Source organism: Procambarus clarkii, chromosome 16, assembly GCF_040958095.1.
Source record: "Procambarus clarkii isolate CNS0578487 chromosome 16, FALCON_Pclarkii_2.0, whole genome shotgun sequence".
NCBI lineage: Eukaryota > Metazoa > Arthropoda > Malacostraca > Decapoda > Cambaridae > Procambarus > Procambarus clarkii.
The window spans coordinates 26,028,679-26,048,157 of record NC_091165.1 but is presented as its reverse complement, the minus strand read 5'-3'; the positions used below and the strand labels follow the sequence as shown (position 1 = coordinate 26,048,157).

The window sequence follows — 19,479 nt, the reverse complement described above, 5'->3', positions numbered from 1 at the left end:
ATTGACTATACGAAAGTGCGAGAACGGGTTGCAACGTTAGAGTGTCAGGGGGAAGAAGAGCGGCATTAATGTAAACTAAACTTAATAGTTTACCGCAATGTAAACAGGTAAAGTAAATAAAGCTGCCTTCAGCCTGTTGACGCAGTGTTTCACAGTTACCAGACGGCAGTTGTCTACTTTATTCAATAGTATTTACTAAATAAATTACAATTTATTAAACTCACTAAATGAGAAAAATATATATGTCTAATATTCAAGGTAAAAGACAAAGCCAAAACTCATATCACATAAAAGCCCAGAATAATCATACTGAGTTTTACCTTACACAAATACCATGTTAAAAATTTTGTTTTTAATTCAAATGTTGCCAGCTATTAGCCTGAAGATAAACTATGTGGACACTATTGTCCACCAGCATTATGCAACACTAACCTCAACAACACGCAACACTCAGTGTGTTCTTTTATCACACCAAAATAATTATCCTAAGTGAACACTGAACTGAAACACTACAGACGAGGAGCGAACACTGCAGTGTATCATGGCGGCCAACCTGATCCTGTTTATCATGCTCAGACACACAGACAGCAGGTATTGGGACACACAGACAGCAAGTATTGGGACACAGACAGGAGGTATTGGGACACAGACAGGAGGTATTGGGACACACAGACAGGAGGTATTGGGACACACACAGACAGGAGGTATTGGGACAGACAGACAGCAGGTATTGGGACACAGACAGGAGGTATTGGGACACACAGACAAGAGGTATTGGGACACACAGACAGGAGGTATTGGGACACACAGACAGCAGGTATTGGGACACACACAGACAGCAGGTATTGGGACACACACAGACAGCAGGCATTGGGACACACAGACAGCAGGTATTGGGACACACACAGACAGCAGGTATTGGGACACACAGCAACCCGTTCTCGCAAATTCGTAAAGTCAATATTGACTTATTAACTACGTGCATAGGTGATATACTAAACATAATAGATACCCTTAAAAAGATTCATAGAAAACACCGACCTTACCTAACCTTGTTAGTATCTTAAGATAAGCATCTTATTGCTTCGTAATTACAATTATTACTTAACCTGTACCTATTATAGGTTAGGTAATAATTGTAATTACGAAGCAATAAGATGCTTATCTTAACATACTAATTAGGTTAGGTAAGGTCGGTGTTTTCTATGAATCTTTTTAAGGGTATCTATTATGTTAAGTATGTCACCTATGCACATATTTAATAAGTCAATATTGACTTATTAAATTTGCGAGAACGGGTTGCACACAGACAGGAGGTATTGGGACACACACAGACAGGAGGTATTGGGACACACAGACAGGAGGTATTGGGACACACACAGACAGGAGGTATTGGGACACACACAGACAGCAGGTATTGGGACACACACAGACAGCAGGTATTGGGACACACACAGACAGCAGGTATTGGGACACACACAGACAGCAGGTATTGGGACACACACAGACAGCAGGTATTGGGACACACACAGACAGCAGGTATTGGGACACACAGACAGCAGGTATTGGGACACACAGACAGGAGGTATTGGGACACACAGACAGCAGGTATTGGGACACACACAGACAGGAGGTATTGGGACACACACAGACAGGAGGTATTGGGACACACAGACAGCAGGTATTGGGACACACAGACAGCAGGTATTGGGACACACAGACATCAGGTATTGGGACACACAGACATCAGGTATTGGGACACACACAGACAGCAGGTATTGGGACACACACAGACAGGAGGTATTTTGACACACACAGACAGCAGGTATTGGGACACACAGACAGCAGGTATTGGGACACACAGACAGCAGGTATTGGGACACACAGACAGCAGGTATTGGGACACACAGACATCAGGTATTGGGACACACAGACATCAGGTATTGGGACACACAGACATCAGGCATTGGGACACACAGACAGCAGGTATTGGGACACACAGACAGCAGGTATTGGGACACACAGACAGGAGGTATTGGGACACACAGACAGCAGGTATTGGGACAAACAGACAGCAGGTATTGGGACACACAGACAGAAGTAATGGGACACAGTTTACATACTATAAAAAAGAAGAAAAAAGGCTTTAATTCTCTGGATAAATATTTTAAATTCATTATTTCACCAAATTGTTTTAATCTTTGTGGAGGAAAATGTTCATAAAAAATCATATATCACATTTCCGTTTACCTTTTGGTAAACTATTTCTGTCAGACACAGAATTTGTATTTATTACTAAAATATATTTACCTTTCTGCTCATAAACACATTTGTATACCGTTCATACTGAGTAAATGTGGTTATTCTAGTTATCTTAAGTGTATGTAAATTCGTGTATTGTCTTCATATGCAAGACTTGACCCATGTGTGGAGGGTTCACACATGTCAGACGTGACCCATGTGTGGAGGGTTCACACATGTCAGACGTGACCCATGTGTGGAGGGTTCACACATGTCAGACGTGACCCATGTGTGGAGGGTTCACACATGTCAGACGTGACCCATGTGTGGAGGGTTCACACATGTCAGACGTGACCCATGTGTGTAGAGCCACATATGCCCATAAGCGTGCCAGGATGCACTGTATGGTTCCCAAATGCATGGTTGCCAACATAATATATCACCTGACCAGATGCGATTTTTTGGTACATTTCCATGCACCTGATGCCTCTGTTCACCTGGGCAATAAATAGATACTTCAGGCGTTAAGGAACTGTTGTGGGTTGCAACTTTAGGAAGGTCAGTCGTTGACCTGGTTGGGGAGGACCTGGATGAAGCCTAAAAGCCTTCCTGTCCCCGATAATGGTAGACTATTACAATGGAGAAAATGGTGCGTGAGGAAGGGGGGAAATGGGGTTTGGCCAGAAGGATGGGAATGGAAGGTGTTTATGGAGAGGATGGAATGGGGCTTAAATCGGCGCACACACACACACACACGCACACACACACACACACACACACACACACACACTGGGGGGGGGGGACTGGTTGGCTGAGTGGACAGCGACAGTTGACAGTTGAGGCGGGGACCAAAGAGCCAGAGCTCAACCCCTGCAGGCACAAATGTGAGTACACACACACACACAAACTCAGATGATCATAGAGATGTTAGAAAGTTTTATTTTAACGTGAGAGTAGTGGGAAAATGGACTGAACTAAAGGATCACATTGTGGAAGCAAACACTATTCATAGTTGTAAAACTTGATGTGATAGGGAAGGACAGGAGTCATTGTATAAGCGACCGGCGGCTAGAAAGGCGGGATCCAAGAGCCGATGCACGACCTGCAGGCACCAATTGGCGAGTACACACACACTACATATCATGGTCACAGAGCACAGGGACTGGTTCGCCCCCGTTCACCCAATAGGTATTAGAAACCTTTTGATAAAGTGAATTGTTGCTGGTGTTCTGAGGATCCACGCCTCATACTCCAGGTGTGAAAGGGGCCACAGCCCCCCTCCCCCTAATATACACGCGGGGCCACAGCCTAAAGACTGTGGAACCGCGTGTATGACACTAACGGTGGTATTGTGGACGCGTGTATAAAAAATTGTTCTGTCCGTTATCGTAGATCAGAAATTTAAAATTTTCTGTGAAATTTTATCTATAAACGCATTTTAAAGATGTTTATCAGTGTTATCTTGAGGTTATCTTGAGATGATTTCGGGGCTTAGCGTCCCCAGGGTCCGGTCCTCGACCAGGCCTCTTTTTTATTACAAACTCCCAGGAAGCAACCCGTAGCAGCTGTCTAACTCCCAGGTACCTATTTACTGCTAAGTAACAGGGGCATCAGGATGAAAGAAACATTTTGCCCATTTGTCTCCCCCTACACCGGGGATCGAACCCGGAAGCTCAGGACTACGAATCCGAAGCGCTGTCCACTCAGCCTTCAGTGTACTTGTATATTTATTTTTCCACGTTCACGTTCAACACTTTCGCTCTGAAGAACATGTTCACGGACCTCCTTGCACGGAACCCCGGTAATAACCGTTTCTTGGCAACCGTTAAAAATCATTCCATTCGCCTGACACGTTTCGCACAAGTTATAGATAGCAGCCGCGTTCAACAGCCTGGTTGACCAGACCAGCAACGAGGCCTGGTCGAGGACCGGGCCGCGGGGACGCTAAGCCCCGAAATCATTTCAAGGTAACCTCAAGGTATTGCCTGTGTCTGGGCGGGTGAGCAAGGGCGCTCTGCCCTGAAGGGTGTGTGGGTGTTGCCCAGGCAGCAGGCCTTGTTGACCCGCAGTTAGTGACACCCGCATTAATTACCAGGATGTACAGAGACACTCTTCACGTGTGGCATTACTCGGCAAGCGTTGTGTACCCACACTGGCAGGTGTTGTGTACCCACACTGGCAGGTGTTGTGTACCCACACTGGCAGGTGTTGTCCTCCACGCTGCCTCTCTAACACACCTGCGGCGACTAGTGCAGCTATGGAAATATCATAGAATGGGGTTGTCTATATTGAGGTTATAATAGCAGTGGGGGGTAGAAATAGCCTAAGCTTCTCTATCCCTTTGAGATGTATTTCTTGCTTATCTCAATAAACGTACTTGAACTTGAATAATAGCAGTAATAAAGCTGTGAAAAAGTACGTCAAAAATATGTTTGAGTAACAAAGTAAGGAAGGGATACGTCTCCTGGTGACGTTGGTTACGCCAGTGAGAGGAGAGCGTCTTTAAGTTCCTTTATATAACGCATTTATTTCACACCAAAAACTGAGGCTATCAGCCTCACTTAACACATTTTGTCCCACGTACCACTATCCTTAAAAAAATCCTAGGAATATATACGCTTAACTTATGAGATGTAAAGGCATCGTCTCTGGAGCACACAGTCAAGTAAACTGTTGAGGTTTACTCTGACTAAACACTAGTCCGCGAGGGACGGAAGGTGAGGGTGAACTGGAGTTATTCTGAGCATGTTTGAGCAAGCGGATCCTCCGCTACATCCAATCTCTTGTGTAAACATGTGAACTTAATAATACTAAAAAAGAACATGTACAAGCTGGTGGAATATTTGAGTCAGTCATCCGAAATTTAATTCATAGCCTATTCATCGTTATATATATATAGTTTAATACTTTTTATTTACATCGCTTTATATTCTTTTTCTATTGTGTTATGTGTAATATAATAATGTGCTTTGGAGGAGAGCTGATAAATTTACGATATGCATTAACAGACACATTCAACACCTGTTATATGCATTGTATCTACTATATTTGGAATACAACTTAATAGCCTCATCTAACATAAATCGATTATTCTTCAGAACTGCCCAACTTCAGTAAAATTCGACCGATATAAATACTAACATAAATAATCACTCAAATGTCAATATCGTAATATTACAAATATTATGATAAGATACAGCTAGATAATTAAAAACTGTGTTTAGTGGGATGAGTTGTGAGGCAACATGAAGCACAGGAGACGAGGAAATATTGAACCTGCATTATCATTAATTTCTCAAGATTGTTAGAGATGCTAATGTGCGCATGTGGGCGTGTGAGTGCAGGGGCGTGTGTGCCTAGGTGCAAGTGAGACAGCGAATGACTGGATAATGTAAACAAACATTCCCTACATGTTTTCCCGCCCCGCACTAATCGTATGTTATCCCGTAATTAAGCTTCTGTCCTCTGGTGAGAAAGACTGCTGCTAAATTTAAAATAAAACAAACTCTCCAATGGAGTATAAAGTTGCAGGAAATTTTCATTATACAGCACTGCTGTATAATAAATAATTTATCTTCGAAGTACATCCCCCTGGAAGTGTCGTGCTCGTCACGTCAACCGAGATGAATTCTACTCGTTATGTTATACAGCGATGGACATTTTATTCTCTCAGTTCGAACAAAGCTTCAGGAAAATATTCTAGACAGTTGTTCAGTAATTTAAGTGATGTAACGTGTAACAGAATTGAGAAGATGTAAGTGACAGATAAAGCTCGACAAAAATAAATACGAGAAGACAAAATGTAACTCTCCAGATGTTTAAAAATTGACTGGTGAACGTGTCACAGAGGCAAAATATTATACTGGTGAGTGAATGTCTCTCTGAGGGGAAGTTATGTTACTGTTATTGCACACGATATTTCACAGTCCTCTTATTGTGGTGTCTATATATATACATATAGTATATATAGTATTATATTATATTATTATATATATATATATATATATATATATATATATATATATATATTTATATATATATATATATTTATATATATATATATATATATATATATATATATATATATATATATATATATATATATATATATATATATATATATATATATATTGTGACGGTAACGCGTTGGTGTTCGGCTGTTCAAAGCTAGGGGTATGGCCTCGTCACATAGTATTAAAAAAAATAGAAAATCTGGAACTTCGTCTGTGGTAAGGTAAGGAGAAGACACACAAAACACAAGTAAATTTTAACAATGGAATTTTAATTACGTTAAATAAACAAAACATGAATAAAATGGACAAACAAATTTGTATAATAAAATCAATCAAAATAATAAGAATAATTAAATGACACAATTAAAAGTTACGTTAAGACAAAATAACAAGAAGTGCAATATACAAAAATGAGAGGTGCTGGAATATTGGCTTTAAGCTATCACCTCTCTTAGTACACGTACGCCAAAGCTTACGTCTAGCAGGGAGAAGTGTTAACTGTGTGAAAGCACGGAATATTCTGAGGACTGAGGTCGTGGCGGCCCCAGACATCAAGTAGTATGGGGGGGTGGAGTGCAGTTGCAGCCCGACCGGCGACCAATCAGAGGAGCCGGCAGCAAGACAGGTAGTTTGGCGGTTTGAGTCTGAGCAGGTGTTCTTGGCTGCATACGTTTTGCGCTCTGGCAAACCTTGCTGGTGTTGTTGTCGTTGTTGGACATTTCTTCCATAGTAGTTATATATATTTGTTGCGACGTATTTTTGGAGGGAAGAGCAGGCTCAATCTCTTGAAGGAGATTATCGTCACAATATATATATATGGTCGTCATGGTCTGGTATGTCGTAAATCACAGGGTAAAATTGCAAGACATGAAGAAGTCAACGACATCATCAAGAGGAGCCTCGCCACAGCCCGCTGCCCGGCACAAAGAAAACCACACTTATCCAGACCTAACGACCCTCAGAAGCGCCCTGATGGGGTCACCTTGCTACCTTGGAAGGATGGTAAGCAAGTGGTATGGGACTACACGTGCGCTGCCACACTGGCCAGTACCTACCTCCACTACAGCACACGTGAAAGCGGTGGTGCTGCTTCTTTCAGGGAATCGCAGAAAATTATTAAATACAGAGGCCTAGCACACTGCTACAGCTTTGTTCCGATCGGCTCGGAGACCCTCGGTTCGTGGGGAAAATGTGCATTGAAGTTCCTGAAGGAATTGGGGGACAAATTGATCAGCGCTACAAAAGACCAGAGAGCAAAAAGTTTCTTGTTCCAGCGCCTCAGTGTTGCGATTCAGAGGGGAAATGCCTGTTGCGTCTTGGGCACTAGTCCAACTTCAGAGGAATTCGAAGAAGTGTTTGACTTGCAACAATGATCGAACCCGTCTGTGACATTCATCAATGTTTCCCATTGTTGTGTTCTTCAAGAGATCCATAACCTTTAAGCACCTTTTTGCATTATTATTTTTGTATCAACCCATGTATATCTTGTAACCATCAAATGCATAATAAAGCACAAAAAATATTCAAGGAAGGGGGTGGTAGGAGAAAAGCACACAGAAACTGTATTGGAGGGGATCTAAACATTCCCTCTAATGCGTTATGCGTGGTTTCCTCCGAGGCTATGGGTCCCCCTTCTTCCAGCTAGAGGTGGTACTCCCTTCCTATGTTATATATATATATATATACACAGTATACAGCTTCTGAGACACTCGGCTCCTGGGGTAAAAGTGCTACCAGTTTTTTGAAGGAACTGGGTTCTAGGCTCATTGAAACAACAAGGGACCCGAGAGCTGCAAGCTTTCTTTTCCAGCGCCTCAGTGTGGCGATACAGAGGGGAAATGCGCACTGCATCCAGGGTTCCTGCCCGCCATCTGAGGAGCTGGAGGAACTCGACAACCTATGACAACCATCTTTGTAACCCATATGTAACTCCTTTTTTGTAACATAGTTCAAATAAAGTAAATATATATGTGTACATACAAAAAACTGGGGGTGGTAGGAGAAGATAATATTAGTGTTCAGTGAGAAACCACAAGGTCTCCTCTGAATACTTTTTATTTTCTTCTCCGAGGCTATGGGTCCCCATATTGGCACCAGAGGTGGTACCCTCACAAACTTTTATTTAAAAAAAAAAAAAATAAATAAATTATTATATATATATATATATATATATATATATATATATATATATATATATATATATATATATATATATATATATATATATATGTCGTACCTAGTAGCCAGAACTCACTTCTCAGCCTACTATTCAAGGCCCGATTTGCCTAATAAGCCAAGTTTTCCTGAATTAATATATTTACTATAATTTTTTTCTTATGAAATGATAAAGCAACCCTTTTCTCTATGTATGAGGTCAATTTCTTTTTATTGGAGTTAAAATTAACGTAGATATATGACCGAACCTAACCAACCCTACCTAACCTAACCTAACCTATATTTATAGGTAAGGTTAGGTTAGGTAGCCAAAAAAAGCTAGGTTAGGTTAGGTTAGGTAGGTTAGGTAGACGAAAAAACATTAATTCATGAAAACTTGGCTTATTAGGCAAATCGGGCCTTGAATAGTAGGCTGAGAAGTGCGTTCTGGCTATTAGGTACGACATATATTGTAGGCTGAGAAGTGCGTTCTGGCTACTAGGTACGACATATATATATATATATATATATGTCGTACCTAGTAGCCAGAACTCACTTCTCAGCCTACTATTCAAGGCCCAATTTGCCTAATAAGCCAAGTTTTCCTGAATTAATATATTTACTATAATTTTTTTCTTATGAAATGATAAAGCTACCCTTTTCACTATGTATGAGGTCAATTTTTTTTTATTGGAGTTAAAATTAACGTAGATATATGACCGAACCTAACCAACCCTACCTAACCTAACCTAACCTATATATCTAGGTAAGGTTAGGTTAGGTAGCCAAAAAAAGCTAGGTTAGGTTAGGTTAGGTAGGTTAGGTAGACGAAAAAACATTAATTCATGAAAACTTGGCTTATTAGGCAAATCGGGCCTTGCATAGTAGGCTGAGAAGTGAGTTCTGGCTACTAGGTACGACATATATATATATATATATATATATATATATACATATATATATATATATATATATATATAATTTATTTATTTATTTTTTTTTATGGATGATATATATATATGGATGGGTAGGATATATATCCTACCCATCCTATATAGTAAAATATATATATATAAATATATATATATATATATATATATATATATATATATATATATATATATATGTCGTACCTAGTAGCCAGAACTCACTTCTCAGCCTACTATTCAAGGCCCGATTTGCCTAATAAGCCAAGTTTTCCTGAATTAATATATTTACTATAATTTTTTTCTTATGAAATGATAAAGCAACCCTTTTCTCTATGTATGAGGTCAATTTTTTTTTATTGGAGTTAAAATTAACGTAGATATATGACCGAACCTAACCAACCCTACCTAACCTAACCTAACCTATATTTATAGGTAAGGTTAGGTTAGGTAGCCAAAAAAGCTAGGTTAGGTTAGGTTAGGTAGGTTAGGTAGACGAAAAAACATTAATTCATGAAAACTTGGCTTATTAGGCAAATCGGGCCTTGAATAGTAGGCTGAGAAGTGCGTTCTGGCTATTAGGTACGACATATATATATATATATATATATATATATATATATATATATATATATATATATATATATATATATATATATATATATATATATATATATATATATATATATGTCGTACCTAGTAGCCAGAACGCACTTCTCAGCCTACAATACATGGCCCGATTTGCCTAATAAGCCAAGTTTTCATGAATTAATTGTTTTTCGACTACCTAACCTACCTAACCTAACCTAACCTAACTTTTTCAGCTACCTAACCGAACCTACCCTATAAAGATAGGTTAGGTTAGGTTAGGTAGGGTTGGTTAGATTCGGTCATATATCTACGTTAATTTTAACTCCAATAAAAAAAAAATGACCTCATACATAATGAAATAGGTAGCTTTATCATTTCATAAGAAAAAAGTTAGTGAAAATATATTAATTCATGAAAACTTGGCTTATTAGGCAAATTGGGCCTTGCATAGTAGGCAGAGAAGTGCGTTCTGGCTACTAGGTACGACATATATATATATATATATATATATATATATATATATATATATATATATATATATATATATATATATATATGGATGGGTAGGATGTCTGGTACTGTCCTTTACGACTCTTGTTGCTGTACCCCTCCTATCATCTAGCCTTCAGCACCCTTCAAATCATCTCCCAGCCCTCCAGAAACCTGTCACCTCTCAGCCTACAGCACCCTGTCATCTTGCAGCCTACATCATCCTCCCTGACATTTTCGGTCTCAAACTCGGCCTTTTATGTCCCATCTTTTTTCTGACTACATCTTCTGCTCATTCAATTTCCTGTCTGCCAACTTTCACCCGGTTTCATGAGTCTTAAGTTTGTGTTCTGACTCTTATTGTTGTTGGCCTTGTGACTTTGGTTATTGTATTGTTATATATCGTCATTGTTTCTATTATAGTTTCTCTAGTGCTACTGTATTTTTAATTTGGTTATTCTGTTATCAAATTGATACTATAATGCACTGTTGTTAAAATTGTGATTGTATTGCTACTTATTGTTACTGTTATTCTATTATCGTTTCTCTATTGCTACTGTATCATAGCACAGTCGGCTCACAACCGATTGGTCCCGAGTTAGACTCCCGGGCAGGGTGAGACGGTTACACACTTTATGCCTCTGTTCACCTTGGAGTAAATGTGTCTGGTAATTAGCCAAGAACTGTTTTTGGTTGTATCCTATGAAAGGTCAGTCATCGGCTTGGTGGACGGGGGTACCAATCGTCGGCTTGGGGGAGGGGGGGCCTGCATAACCCTGCCATGCTTCCTGTACCCAACACTGGGGAACTACAGGGTGGCCCAAAGGTAATTTTTTACCTTTTTTAAACTAATTTAATTAATAAAGTTTACCGTAATACTATTCTATTACCACAATCGCGTGTAAAATTTATAATAAAGAGAAAAATCCCTAACAATTAATAAAAATTGCATTTTAGTTTAAATTGTTTAGTCATGCCTTTTCATTGTTTTATTTAAATTTCTACATAAAATTGTGTAATGGAATAGTATTACAGTAAAGGTTAATAAATATACTGCTTCGCTATTGTTACCATATTTTTGCTCATTTGTTTAACATACTATTTCTGCAATGTTAGTATAAACTTGGTATCTTACTGCAACTATTTTTGTCATACTGGTATTGTCTTCAGGTCGTTCTCAGAGTCTGGCGAGTATTTTGTACGACACTGCCTAACCACAGGTGTCAGAACTTACAGTAACCGTCTGATCTGGCGATGCCAGTACTCATTACGCCTAGAAAACTTACTTTTAACGCAAAGTATTTCGAGTAGCGCGAGGCTGTGGTTGCTTGAGTATATTGTGTACATGTAGACACCTAAACTGTGAGGATTTTTGCTGTACTTCACTAGTGAATACTGAAGATGATGTGTGTAGTACCAGAGACGCGGTAGCCTCGCTCACGGGTGGTATTATAATTTACAGCTGAAAATACAATTCATTCGCATTGTGTAGCAAGGTTCAGTAACCAGACTACACTGTATGTAACACAACAGATCTCTAACTCTGGTCACGGAAGACAGAATGTAGTGTATATGTGCTGGAAGATAAATAAAGGAAGGGCAATACATCAACAGTAGAAAATAACGATACTTAAAACATCCCTCCTGCAAGGCGCTGGTCGGCCGAGCGGTGTCTACATGTACACTATATACTCAAGCACACTGGGCTTGTGATCCTGTGGTCCCGGATTCGATCCCGGGCGCAGGCGAGAAACAATGGGAGAGTTTCTTTCACCCTATGCCCCTGTTACCTAGCAGTAAAATAGGTACCTGGGTGTTAGTCAGCTGTCACGGGCTGCTTCCTGGGGGTGGAGGCCTCGTCGAGGACCGGGCCGCGGGGACACTAAAAAGCCCTGAAATCACCTCAAGATATACTCAAGATAAGGCAGCGCACATGGCGCCTAGTACACACATGTGGCTCCGCGACTAATGTTCACTCATTAAAATTGATTGAGAAAATATTATCACAAAATTCATAAAATAAAGACAAATTTATCGAGTAATTGACCGTCAAGGCTCATCCGCCTGGGACCTCAACCTGTCCTCCAAAATGAGAGTACATATAACTTATGGTCCAACGTACACAAAATGTACTTCTGTACCCAAAATCAATAGTTATGTATTAGTGACATTCCAAAAACATGCACACTAACTATACAACCTAATGTGGACTAGGCCTAAATAAGCTATATCTGGCCTACTATACAACTTAGGCCTAATTTAGTACATGTGTGCTATACTAGGGCAAAAGTAAGGATTAGTTCTTCCTCGTCCTCTCAATCAACTTGATGACCTAAACCTTCACTTTTTGGCCGGTTCATCTCTTCATAATTGTTACGTTCGACCAAACAGTTGCAGTAAGTACTATCATTTTGGGAGGACGTGTTGTACGCTCTGGTGTCTGGAGACGATATATGTGCTATGTACGCTACAATACTTGTTAGTTAAGGCTACATATGTGGCCAGCGAGAGGTGTCTGTAACTATCCACAACACTTACACGTTTGTTGTGAGGCGGCGAGGCGAGGGTGCAGGTGTGGCACCCGTGGTGTTGGTCGAGGTGTGTGTGGCGCCTCACGTGTTGCTCGGGCACACCAGTGATAGCTGCCGTTGGTTTAGTTCCGTGTTCAGGTGCTAGTAATACACCGCCACACCTGGGCTCCAACATGGCGTCGACGGGTCCCACTCAGTTTAATTAGTTTCATTATGTTTATGCGTACTATATACTTTTAAATGTTCACAATGGCGAGGTTTAGAGGATTAAAAGTTGTTCTTAACTTTTGATTCGACTTTAAGAGTTACTAATTACAGGATATACTAGGCAGCGCGAGGTGCAGCCGCCCGCCTGGGTGACCGCCGCAGGTGTGTCAGTCAAGCGGTGGTGCTCTCCTTCTTCAGGTCTTCCCGCCAAAACTTCATGTTAGTTTTCATGTACGTTATTTTGGTTCTTCATTGAAGATTATTCTTCATTTTGTTATTACTATTTATTTTAGGAACTAAAGATTACACGATTAATTTGAGAGTTGATCATTACTAATATAAACGCATGGCATGTGGTAACTTGGCAACACCGCAATTTTTGTCGCCGCTTCTAGCTTTTGATTTGATTAATTCGACAGATATCTACTTCCCCTCGAATATATTTTTTATTGTGTTAATTTTTAGTGTAAATATATAGGAATTAACCAATTGTTTTAATCGTTTTCTTCCATATTTAACATACTAGATTCAAATGACTGATGACGTCATGTGTAAACACATGGATTCAACACTATATCAACCTTAAGTGTTATTATGGCACTACAATAGCTTACTAACCAGCAAGTATACTTTAGTCCTGAACATAGTCTACGATTAAGGAAAACTGTATTTACACAGAGATATGGGAATGTATGTATCCGTTACGAGACGAGAATGGTCACAGACCGGGAAAGATGAGCACCATGTACACAAACCCAGCTCTAATATGGATAGTTATCTAGATATTAGTGATCTGAAAGCTTATTACGGTTCCAATAATAGTCCACATGTAAACTGGCGAATGACCTTTGTCGTAAATAGAGATTATTTTTAAGACAAAACGTTATTGTATTATAAATCGTTGGTTTAATACATATATATATACAGTGTATGCCGAAAACGTAAAGAGAACTGCTAACTGATGTCTCACTCGCCGCGCCAGCCAACAAATGAGGTGATTAACTTGTCATCTTAACAGGTTAATCTCCTGAGGTCAGCACATACGCATCTATTTTATAATGCTCTACTGTACTGTCTTTATTTTCTAATAAAGACAGTTTATTAGCTAATGAAGACAGTTTATCAGTTATTTTCTCGGGACTAATATAGTTGTAAAATAAGCGTTGAAGGGATTAGTTTCATCTTCGTTCTAGAGAAAAGAACATAAAAATTAATTTAAAAAAGGATCTGACCAGAACCATTTGACTTACTATTAGTGTCATAGAGGACGTAGGGAGCAGCACGCTGTTGTCTGGAAACTTTTAATGATGAGTGGAAAGTTTGCTGCATTTATCATGAGATAAACCTGCAATAATTTGCTGTGTACGTTACTGAAGACTGTGAAGGGATGAGTGTCTCCCCGTATACTCGTATCTCCTCAATATGTGACGTGTTAACAACAGGGTTGAATAAGTCGCTTTTCCCCGCCTGTTTAGCGCGGCCGTACTCCGTCCCAACCAAACTTAAGAACTTTTCTTCTCAGGCACCAGGTGGTCCAGGGCGCTAGGCTCCACCTTCTCACATTTTGTCCAGACTTTCTCACCCATACTCGACCTAACATATTTACTCAGGCAACTTATTTTGGAGTTCCAAATTTGGATTTTTTAACGTATGATACTGATGAGGTAATTATTTTTTTTATTTAGCCTGTAGGCCTAAGTATTGTCTTCCTCGCTGTTCCCATGTTACTAAAGGGCACTCCCAGTGATGGAGGCACTCCTGGTGATGGAGGCACTCCTGGTGATGGAGGCACTCCAGGCACTTCAGGTGATGAAAAAATCCATCTTCATCATGCAGCATAACTTTTACGTTGAACATTTGAAGATAAACGTTATAAAAGGCTTGCTTAAAAATGCTGTATATCACCCATCTATAATGTCTTGCATCGTCTTAACGATTACAAGAATCATAAATAAAATCAAGAATATTTATTAAACATTGAAGATTTCTTCATAAACATTAAATTTTAAGACGCTGCACTATTTAATGTTGATTATTTCAGTGAGTTTACCAACTACTGAAGTTAAACTAATTGGTCGATAACTATAAGGACGCCTAATATTATCTCTTATATTAAGCATCAGAGTGATATTTACTACATAAACCATTATGAAACTAATCCCATTTAGAAAGGCTTCTGGAATATGTTGGTAAAAAAAATATCCCAGTTATAATTGCATTTAAACTGAAGAAAACTTCTATCATTTACAAACTAAATCCAGCAACTCAACATCAATCTGTACACGACCTTCGGTAAAAACAGTAAGATGTTTGTCTGACATTTTCGTCCACTTAAACATTGTGATGGTCTTATCCCCGAGGATCACGGCGTCTCACTAACATTTCTCAACTTCTGAACAAGAGGGCGACTTTTTGGTCTTCATTTTTCATGCAGTGATAATGTTGTTGTAGCCTAAGATCACAGACCCTGGTGCAGCGCCGCGGGTAGTGACACCTGAATATATTTCCTTGTGTGTCCTAACACGGACCAAGAGTGTGTGGGCCAGGAAGAGCTGGCCAGGAGAGTGTAGGCCAGGGAGAGCTGGCCAGGAGAGTGTGGGCCAGGGAGGGCTGGCCAGGAGAGTGTGGGTCAGGGAGAGCTGGCCAAGAGCGTGTAGGCCAGGGAGAGCTGGCCAGGAGAGTGTGGGCCAGGAAGAGCTGGTCAGCTGAGTGTGGGGCCAGGAAGAGCTGGCCAGCTGAGTGTGGGCCAGGGAGAGCTGGCCAGCTGAGCGTGGGCCAGGGAGAGCTGGCCAGGAAGACTCACCTTTGGGTATAATAAGTTTTATTTAAACTGAATTGTTTGCTTCTCATTATGGGGGGTAAAAAACACGACTAAATGCAATTAGGTAATTACTCTCTTGCTGTAATGGAGGTCGTGGTGTCGTTCTCGATATTCCTAATTCTCCTGTGTATCTGTCTCTGTCTGGAGGGTCGAGCTTCAGCTCTTCGACCTCGCCTTTTCTGCCGTTGATTGTCTAGTGCAATAACTTCCGACGAAAGTTTATCTTGTCATTTCTACTGTTGTAAAAGTCAATTTTGTAGGCTTCTACAGCCTAGTCGTTAAGCATTTGTTATTTTTCTACTAGTATGGTAAACAAAAATAGTTTCTCACATTTGTGTCTCATGCTTATACCCGTGTTCTTTTGTTCCCTTGGTAATCATTGTCAGTATTTAGTCTTTTTCATTCCTTAATTATTTTAATTTGATCTTGTCTTCTGTCTTTCTTTCCTTTTGTCTAGCGACGACAGGTTTAAGTGTCTTTGTGTGCGTTTTAAGGGGGGGAGGGGGAGCTCTACACTGGAGCTGCATATTCTTAAACTGGTCTGACATGGGTGGTGTATAGTGATCTGAATGCTTTCTTATTGAGGTTCCGGGATATTATTCTGACGGTCGCCAGTTTATAGTAAACTGCTGACGTTATTAGAAATATAGGTGTCCTTGAGCTGAACTTGGTGTTGTGTGTGTGTGTGTGTGTGTGTACTCGCGTATTTGTACTCACCTATTTGTGTCTGCAGGATCGAGCTCTAGCTCTTGGACCCCGCTTTTCTAGCCGTTGGTTGTCTAATGCAATGACTCCTGGCCTATTTCTCTATTATTCCTGCTTCTAAGGTTATGAATGGAGTTAGTCTCTACAACCTGCTCCTTTAGGTCACTCCATTTACGCACTACTCTTATGTCTGGAAAAACCGATCTACTTTAATAATCCTAGTTACAATATGCAGATAATTGCACTGCTGTTCTTGTACTAACCTATTAACCAATACTAACACAAATTAACTTAGTAACTCGTTCAAAGAAAACGAGATTATAGTGAAATTTTCCTTTAAACATGGGATATACATTTCCACGTCACAACAAAATATATTAATAAAATATTAATAATCACTAAAAACTCCCGATCCAGTGTTAAAATTAATAAAAAACTGTTCCCTGTGACAGGATCAAATAAATTTACCAGTAAAATTATCGCCTCCTCCACCTTGGTCCATTAATGGTCAAAATTGAGCGGGTTCCAATAACGTGAGTGAGGCGGAGGAGGGCGGCGGCCATGGTGGAGAGAACACTGCTCTCCCGAGGTAGCAAAAAGAAGCAACTACGGTTATACTAGCGACCCCGAGCCATCTAGACGATCTTCACCTGCCTCAGCCTCTTAAGTAACGACAGTACTTCGTTTCTGGTTTGTCCTAAACAGTCCAAATATTATAGATTGGCCAGTTAATATTATATATGACATTCCAGGCTAGGCGGCGGCCGACACCCCAAAGCCGGGTGAGCCTCTCACAATGTCGAAAAATTATAATAATTTAAACGTGCCATGTCTGTGATAGGAAACATAGTTGCAGTTGTTAGATTGTATTGTTCCGGCAGATCTGTGGTCAGCTGGGAGCCAGGAAGGTGTCGCCACGACGGAACAAGACGCCATAGCCTCGTGGTGTGTACCCGCACACTGCTCACGTCTCCCTATAATGTCCACACTGAAGCCTTCACACAGCTAAGGTCTTGGTGTTCACACTAACTCCAGTAGAATGATAAACTAACATTTAGTAGCAATTTCCTGTCAATCGATAAATTTTCGATTAATAGGCTACTATCATTAATTACCTCACACAATTGTGTTGATATATGACTTGTGGGAGAACTTACATCTATACAGTCCACTAAGCTATCAAAAGAAATAATAAATAAGTCAATTATACATTATAAATTATACTACATTAAATTAATCAATTAAAATAAAAATATATTAAATTCCCACGAGTCAGAATTCCCCACATCTTATGCTAAAAGAAAACTTTCTAACATCTAATTTTAATGTGTGTGTGTACTCATCTATTTGTGTTTGCGGGGGTTGAGCTCTGGCTCTTTGGTCCCGCCTCTCAACCGTCAATCAACAGGTGTACAGCTTCCTGAGGGGATAGTGGGGTCACTGTGTGTGTGACGATGGTGGTAGTTATTGTGGTGGTTATGGTGACGATGGTGGTAGTTATTGTGGTGACGATGGTGGTAGTTATTGTGGTGACGATGGTGGTAGTTATTGTGGTGACGATGGTGGTAGTTATTGTGGTGACGATGGTGGTAGTTATTGTGGTGACGATGGTGGTAGTTATTGTGGTGGTTATGGTGACGATGGTGGTAGTTATTGTGGTGACGATGGTGGTAGTTATTGTGGTGGTTATGGTGACGATGGTGGTAGTTATTGTGGTGACGAGGGTGGTAGTTATTGTGGTGACGATGGTGGTAGTTATTGTGGTGACGATGGTGGTAGTTATTGTGGTGGTTATGGTGACGATGGTGGTAGTTATTGTGGTGACGATGGTGGTAGTTATTGTGGTGGTTATGGTGACGATGGTGGTAGTTATTGTGGTGGTTATGGTGACGATGGTGGTAGTTATTGTGGTGACGATGGTGGTAGTTATTGTGGTGACGATGGTGGTAGTTATTGTGGTGACGATGGTGGTAGTTATTGTGGTGAGGATGGTGGTAGTTATGGTGGTGGTTATGGTGGTGGTGGACGCACCTCGCCGACAGGCTCTACCGGAGCTAAACTTCACGTCCCTGGAAGACAGAGGAGTAAGGGAAGACATGATCACCACCTACAAAATTCTCAGGGGGGGTATTGACAGGGTGGACAAAGACTAACCAGCACGGGTGGAACACGAACAAGGGGACACAGGTGGAAACTTTGTATCAAAATGAACCACAGAGACATTAGAAAGAACTTTTTCAGTGTCAAAGTAGTTAACAGTGGAATGCATTAGGAAATGATGTGGTGGAGGCTGACTCCATACACAGTTTCAAGTGTAGATATAACAGAGCCCAGTAGGCTTAAGAATCTGTACACCAGTTGATTGACGGTTGAGAGGCGGGACCAAAGAGCCGAAGGTCAACCTTCCGCAAGCACAACTAGGGGAGTACGTGCAGGCATGGGTGCGTGTGCGTGCCTGTGTGTGCGTGTGTGTATACATATTCCATAAAGTCTGGGAATGGAAGCATGACTTGTTGATAGAGGTGAGGGCCTGGACGCTCCAGTCCGCCGTAAAACACAGCCAAAGGAGCGAGAAAGACTGAGGCGGCCAGACTTTACCCTCAACCTTTCAGGAAGTTAACAAAGCAAAACCATCTTTAACAAACCACAAGCACGGCAGGTTTGGACTCGAGACCCTGGCTCACGAGTGCCTGCTCCCGCCGGTTAATACAACTGACGTAAACACAATTCTTATTGGAGGTCTTAAGAGAATTTGTGTTCGTACGGTCCTCTATATTGACGGTATACTGTATAGTGGAAAT

General features: G+C 40.6%; 1 protein-coding gene and 1 long non-coding RNA gene across 8 annotated transcripts in view; one reads left to right on the top strand and one right to left on the bottom strand.

Annotated features, from left to right (window-relative positions):
• Positions 1 to 13,359, bottom strand: part of LOC138365188 (uncharacterized) — a 100,341-nt gene extending 86,982 nt beyond the window's left edge. The window contains exon 1 of the long non-coding RNA XR_011228731.1: positions 12,953 to 13,359. This is a non-coding gene — a long non-coding RNA (uncharacterized lncRNA). The remainder of the gene's footprint in view (positions 1 to 12,952) is intronic.
• LOC123759980 (CCN family member 2) overlaps positions 1 to 19,479 on the top strand; it is a 124,979-nt gene that overhangs the window by 27,204 nt on the left and 78,296 nt on the right. For 2 of the 7 annotated variants that reach the window (XR_011228730.1, XM_069325345.1), the window contains exons 1-2: positions 17,198 to 17,345; positions 17,560 to 17,623. The exons of 1 other annotated variant lie outside the window; for it this stretch is intronic. The gene's annotated coding sequence lies outside the window, so the exon portion shown is untranslated. Of the gene's footprint in view, positions 1 to 17,197; positions 17,346 to 17,559; positions 17,689 to 19,479 lie in introns of those variants that run through there. 4 more of the 7 variants (XM_069325346.1, XM_045745265.2, XM_069325347.1 and 1 more) reach the window with 4 other exon arrangements.